The sequence below is a fragment of the Arachis ipaensis genome, chromosome B01, assembly GCF_000816755.2.
Source record: "Arachis ipaensis cultivar K30076 chromosome B01, Araip1.1, whole genome shotgun sequence".
Taxonomy (NCBI): domain Eukaryota; kingdom Viridiplantae; phylum Streptophyta; class Magnoliopsida; order Fabales; family Fabaceae; genus Arachis; species Arachis ipaensis.
The window spans coordinates 77,270,158-77,276,213 of record NC_029785.2 but is presented as its reverse complement, the minus strand read 5'-3'; the positions used below and the strand labels follow the sequence as shown (position 1 = coordinate 77,276,213).

The window sequence follows — 6,056 nt, the reverse complement described above, 5'->3', positions numbered from 1 at the left end:
AATTTTATATGGCAACATTTTTAAGTAGTGGTGTTCAAATCTAAATCGATCTAAATTATCTAATTCAATTTAAACCAAATGATTAAAATTGTACTAATTTAGATTTGATTGGATTTTATTTTTTGTAAACTACATAAATCGGATCGAATTTCGAATTTACTTTTTAAAATCGATCCAATCCAATTCAAACTGTACAATATACTATAATATTATTATTTTATTATTATATTTAAAATTTTATTTATAATATGTTTAATTTGTTATAAATTTTTATGTTATTTATGTATTATTATTTAGTAAATATTTTAGATAGCTAAATAAGTTATTAGCTTGGTAATTACAATTCTATTTTTAGTTAATTAGTAGTTATAAAACTTGTTAGGATTAGTTTGTTTCTGTTCAGAATTTTATCGCCTTTCTCTAAGAGCATTAGTCTAATATATTGTCTTCAATATATTTATTATGTTAAGATTGAGCTCTTATAAAGTTTCAGAAGTAGAATCTTTTCTTAAAGCATATGATGACATACTGAAAAGGTACAAAAGACCTCAAGACTCTGTTCCAATGGCTAATCTGGCTCAAACTTCTTTACCATTCTAGATACCAATTTGGTAGAAGAGTTCCTGCTCGAAGAGGACGTGGTAGCAGAAATGGACGTGTTGATAGTCGATTCTTTTATTCAACACCAAGACCACAATACCAATTATGTGATTGACAAGGACATGTGGTACAAAACTATTTCACAGATTTGATCCAAATTTTTAAGTTTTATATTCAACATCTACACAACTTCCTCAACAAATTTTCTACTCCACAATGCATCCTCCACCACCACCTTCTTCATTTCATTAATCCCGCACTCTTAGGGAAGCTTCTTCGTATGCCGATTCTAGAGTAAGCCACCATGCAAGCGTGGAGCTAAAAAAATTTTTTGGGAGGATCAACATGAAAAATATAAGTTAAAAAGAGAGAAAAATAAAAAAATAAAAGGAGACAAACTAAAAAAATAAAGACTTATGCATACAAATTATTAATTTTGGAAACCATTGCCCCCTTCCCTCTAACTGCCCCATACATGTAACTTTAGATTCTTCAAATCTCTTAACCATAACTCCATCAATGCATGATTTAGATATATTGTATGTAGGTAATGGACAAGGTATTTCTATCTTTACTTGTGGCTCTTCTTATCTCATTGATAAAGATAATAAAATACGCTTTATTCTGTCATAATTATTGTATGTATCTAACATCACTTAAAATTTATTGAGTATATCGAAATTTACTGTAGATAATTACGTGTTCTCACTACAAGAAAAAACGTATTTATCGACGCAAAAAATCGACGGCTATCTCTCCCGTCGATATTTTTCGACGGCTTGTTGTCGATATTTTTTTAAAAAATAAATAAAAATAAAATAATAAAATCGACGACCTGTTCGTCGATTTTTTTTATGATGCATTAAACCTCTGCAAACTATCGTCATATTGTTGACGGACCGGATGATGAAAATACTTTTATTTTAAAATCGATGGACATGGCGTCTATTTTTATATTTAAAATATCGACAACCTTTCTGTCGATAAATTTAAACAGTTCAGATTGCTTTCTTAAATAAAATTAATGGTATGGATTTAATGTAGAAAATAGACGCTAAAGACGTTTTTTTTTAAATTAAAATCGACACAAATGGCGTCGATTTTATATAATAATATCGACGGCAATGTTGTCGATTTTAGTAACAATTTAAAATCGTCATCGTTACGCAGATGGTAATTGTTTTTCTTTAAAATCGACAAATCTATTGTCTATTTTAATAATTATAATATCGACGACTTTTGCCGTCGATAAATTTTAACGATGGAGATCTTCTTTCAAAATAGGATGGAAGGTATAAATTTATTATATAAAATAGATGGTCAATATGTTAATTTTTGTTTTAACTAAAATCGACGAATTTACCGTCGATTTTTATCAACAAAAAATTATGCCCACCTTTATTACCCGCGTCCTTCGTTTCAATCAGTTTCCCAAACATTAACCCCAAACCTCCAGAGACTCAAAGTTCAGAGTGAAGCTGCTGCTGCTTCTTCTTCTCCAATGCTTGAGAGTAGAGACCAGAGACGGAGTCACCGTCACGGAGAGAGGCAGAGAGCATATGAGTAGAGCTTCTTCTCCTCCGACGATTGAAAAAACCCGCCGTCCTCCGTCGGAGAGCAGAGCTTCTTCTTTTTCTTCTCCTCCTCCTCCGCCGAGCCTGTCGCCGTGCCATCTGTTCATGTAAGTTCCTCTCAGTCTCTCTGATTATTATACTTATTTTTGCAGTTGTTGTATCTACTATTTTCATAATGAAATTCTGAATTTGCGTTTGTTAATAACAATCGCATCACTGAAACCTAGTTAGCATAATCAATTCATCACATTTCATCAATTCAATTGACCGTGCTCAATCAAAATCAGTTACTCTCTCTCTTTTGTTCTTCAATTGATTTTTTTTTATCAATAAAAAATTTGCTCAGCATTTGTAGATGATTCACTACTTTTCTCAATGATATAGGTCTTCAATTCAAAGATTGATGAAAGAAGAAAGGCATTGCGGGTGTTATCACTACTTTTGTTCATTTTTTTGTGTTATCCTGCAATTTTGTATTCTTTCTTCATGACTGACATGGATTTATAGGATTCTTCTCTATTTTTGGTGTTAGTTCTCTAATTTTTTATTAAGTTAGATTCAATGATCAACTATATGTAACCTCGTTTTATGCTGAAGAAATCTGTAAAGAACTTCAGTGTCTTGCAACGCTTGTTTATGAAGAGCTTAGAAATGATCATTTAGTTATTTTATTTTTCTTAGGGAAGAATCATCTCTTGCAGTCTGAGATTAATCAATATGATACCAATTTTCAGGGAGTGAAATGCGGTATCTATGGTGCCAATTGCCCTGGGTGGATAATAAGCATGGAGGTTCATTTTCATTTCTTCGCTTTCACATTTTGTTTCATCATCCTCTCAATGAAGATTCACCACAATTTGTTTTTCTTCTTCTTTTATTATTCTCTTCCTTGAAAAAATTAATGAAGCTAACTGTTTTCTAATATTTCTTTTATTTGACAAGATGGTGAGGAAATTTAAGCCACCACTTATGAAGTTATTGGAGTCTGACAATATAGACCTCTGTTTTGCCAATCAGGATGAAGCAACGGAACTTCAATTGTAATTTTTTCTACTGGCTTCTTTTCCAATCTCGTTCTCTTTTGCTTTGGTTGGAAAATATGTAGTTGACTCTGCTGTGAACTGTTTGCTATTGTGCATTGATTACTTGGAGAACATGACTAACCATGCCTTTTTCCGAGTTCTTCGGCTTCTCACAAGTGACAGGGAATGCTGATATTGAAGTAGCAATGGTGGAAAGCCATGCAAATCTGAAAATAAGGTCAAATAAAAAGCCCAAGCAGCTCTTGAAGATGGTGTCTAATTTGCAAGCCATGCGTCTCACAATCTTGCATCTTAATGTCACCACCACTAACAATGATATTGTCCTCTATTCTCTCAGCGTTAAAGTTTCTTCTTTCTTTAATTACTTCACTAATTTAATTTCATTTACTAACTACTTTAAATTAATTGTTTGATATTTTTGGTGAAGGTGGAAGATGATTGCAAGTTGGGATCAGTGGATGAGATAGCCACGGCTGTGTGCCAAATGATTGAAAACATTCAACATGAGTCTGTTGAATAATTAGGGATATTTATTTAATTTGAACTACTAATCAGCATTGCTTATTTTTTTTCAATCAAGACCTTAATTATTAGTGATGGTGATTATGATATTTGATTTTTCTTTGGCTATATATGTGGCTACTTTAATTTATTCTAGGTTTCAAGTTGTACCAAATTATTATTACCTACCTATATGTATGTTAATACACTGATTGATGCACTGGTCGCCAGAGGATTTTGAATCTAAATTGCAGGTATTTTAAATGTTTTCCTTTGCTGAGAATATGTTACCTATACAAATCACTCATCGTATATTTCGTTATGACGAGAATTTATGCTAAATGAAATTTTGACAAATAGCTGATGTGAAAATTGTGATTTTAGCTTTTTGTACTGCAGTCTGCACTATTATAATTGTTCTGTGCAAAATGCATAAACATCTAAAACTAGTATTATGTTCAAGTTTACTATAGGTGAAAAGACTAACAAGAGGAACAACTGATGAAACTATAGGTGACTTGTTATCAGAACTTGGAATCATGGCTCATGTAAGCCACACCAACACTACTAAATTGGTTGGTTATGGTGTGGAAGGTGGAATGCATCTGGTTCTTGAATTGTCTGAAAAAGGAAGCCTAGCTTCAGTTCTTTATGGTAATGCAGGATTAATTGTTTAACCTTTTTCAAAATTTTCATGTGTTTCTAATTTCTTTTGATTGTTATTAGGGTCCAAGGAGAAGCTTCCGTGGTCTATTAGGCAGAGAATTGCATTAGGAACAGCAGAGGGAATATTATATCTTCATGAAGGTTGTCTTTTGTATATGATTATATTATAAGCCTGTCTTTCTTAGTTGTTTTCATTGTTTCCATGTGATTACAAATTTTCTATTTCTTTAATAAAATAATTATCTATTCAATTAGAATCATGCATGAAGTCTTTGTGTTGCTCTTCAGGAGGATGACTTATTTGCTGTTTCCTCACTTGTTTTTAGTGGGTTTGTGGTCAGCGGGTTAGCGCAGAAGCCAACCCAATTGATAAAAGGTTTCAACTTTGACTACACCAAGCAGAGTCCTGTGGCATATGTGCCTCTAATATCGTGTGCTGGTGTTGTTGGTGGCCATGATTCAGTGAAGGAAATTGCAGCTAGTAAGTGGGTGGGTCAAAGGGTGTTACCTCCTAAACAAAATGTGCAGGTTACTGTTTCATTGGAAGTGCCCAAATCAGGTCACAATAGAAATCTTGGGGTATTTTAGGTACCTATTTCTCTGATTCATTTCATTGTAAGCAAACTTTGCTGTTGTGAAGATTTGCTAGTTCTGCATCTTCACTTAATTTAAATGCATATGGTTCTTACGTTAGTTAGTATTGGGATCCTCTGATGGTGAATAACCTAATCTGGGACCTCTAGCGTCCACTTTTGAATGTAGCTATGTGTGCTTAGATGCAACTTCATGCTGTCTTAATTTAGTGCCTTTATCTTTGTAAAATTTTGCTCTTCACTGACGTTTCTTTAGGTTTTTGTGGAGATAGGGGCAGACAGAACAACACTCAAAATCCCAAAAAATTCTTAGCATAACAGGTAATAATCCTTAACTCTTCGAAACTCCTCCTTACATTTCAGATTTAATTCTTTATTTTTCATCAAGTTGGTTTCCCTTTTCCATCAGTGCCATGTTCTTGTTCTTTATAAAGTTTGAAACTTTGAAGTGAATAATAGTTGAAGTTTCAAATCAATATATTTCTCTTGGATTCAGAACCTACGTGCAGTTCAATTCTCTTTGGGAAAGGTTTGGTGGGTGGCGGGGAAAGAAATGAGCTTTCTCAACTTAGTTAAAAGAAACTCAAAAGCTCTTGCATAAGGGTCTAAGTCTACGATGCTATCTGGCATTCTCTCAAAGGTGAACACTACCATTTACTGTCAACGCATTCAGGAAGCAATTACACGGCCACAAGCAATGCCAACACCATTATTGTACAGGAATCCAGTTCTGTCTCTTTCTTTAGGCAACAAGGTTTATAGAAAATCAATGGCTACTTCACCTTTCAAAGCTGTGCTTGGAGATGTTTATGTTGATGACTTGGTCTCCAGTTGCAGCAGTGGTGTGGATTTCACAAAGCCTACTGGTGTGTACTTTAGGATTTGAATATTTTGTATTATTAGTGGATTGCAATTTAAATGAATATTACTCTAAGTTTAGTTATTTATCTTGTCTTGAGTCTTTATATTAGAGGATTATTTATTATTTTGATAAGTTTGTAAACTTATTATCTAATATTTAAAATTTTATTTGCATTAATTATTTTTTATTTTATTTCTATATTTAAAAGTTTATTTGT

General features: G+C 32.9%; 1 long non-coding RNA gene across 6 annotated transcripts; it reads left to right on the top strand.

Annotated features, from left to right (window-relative positions):
- LOC107631444 lies at positions 1,929–5,962 on the top strand. 6 transcript variants are annotated; one of them, XR_002362164.1, is made up of 8 exons: positions 1,930–2,281; positions 2,559–2,600; positions 2,909–2,965; positions 3,117–4,372; positions 4,445–4,525; positions 4,711–4,972; positions 5,234–5,298; positions 5,474–5,962. It is a non-coding gene; the product is annotated as an uncharacterized LOC107631444 (long non-coding RNA). The 6 variants fall into 6 exon arrangements; XR_002362163.1 differs by lacking the exon at positions 2,559–2,600 and having other exon boundaries at positions 1,934–2,281; positions 3,117–3,972; positions 4,232–4,372; XR_002362161.1 differs by lacking the exon at positions 2,559–2,600 and having other exon boundaries at positions 1,934–2,281; positions 3,117–3,972; positions 4,182–4,372.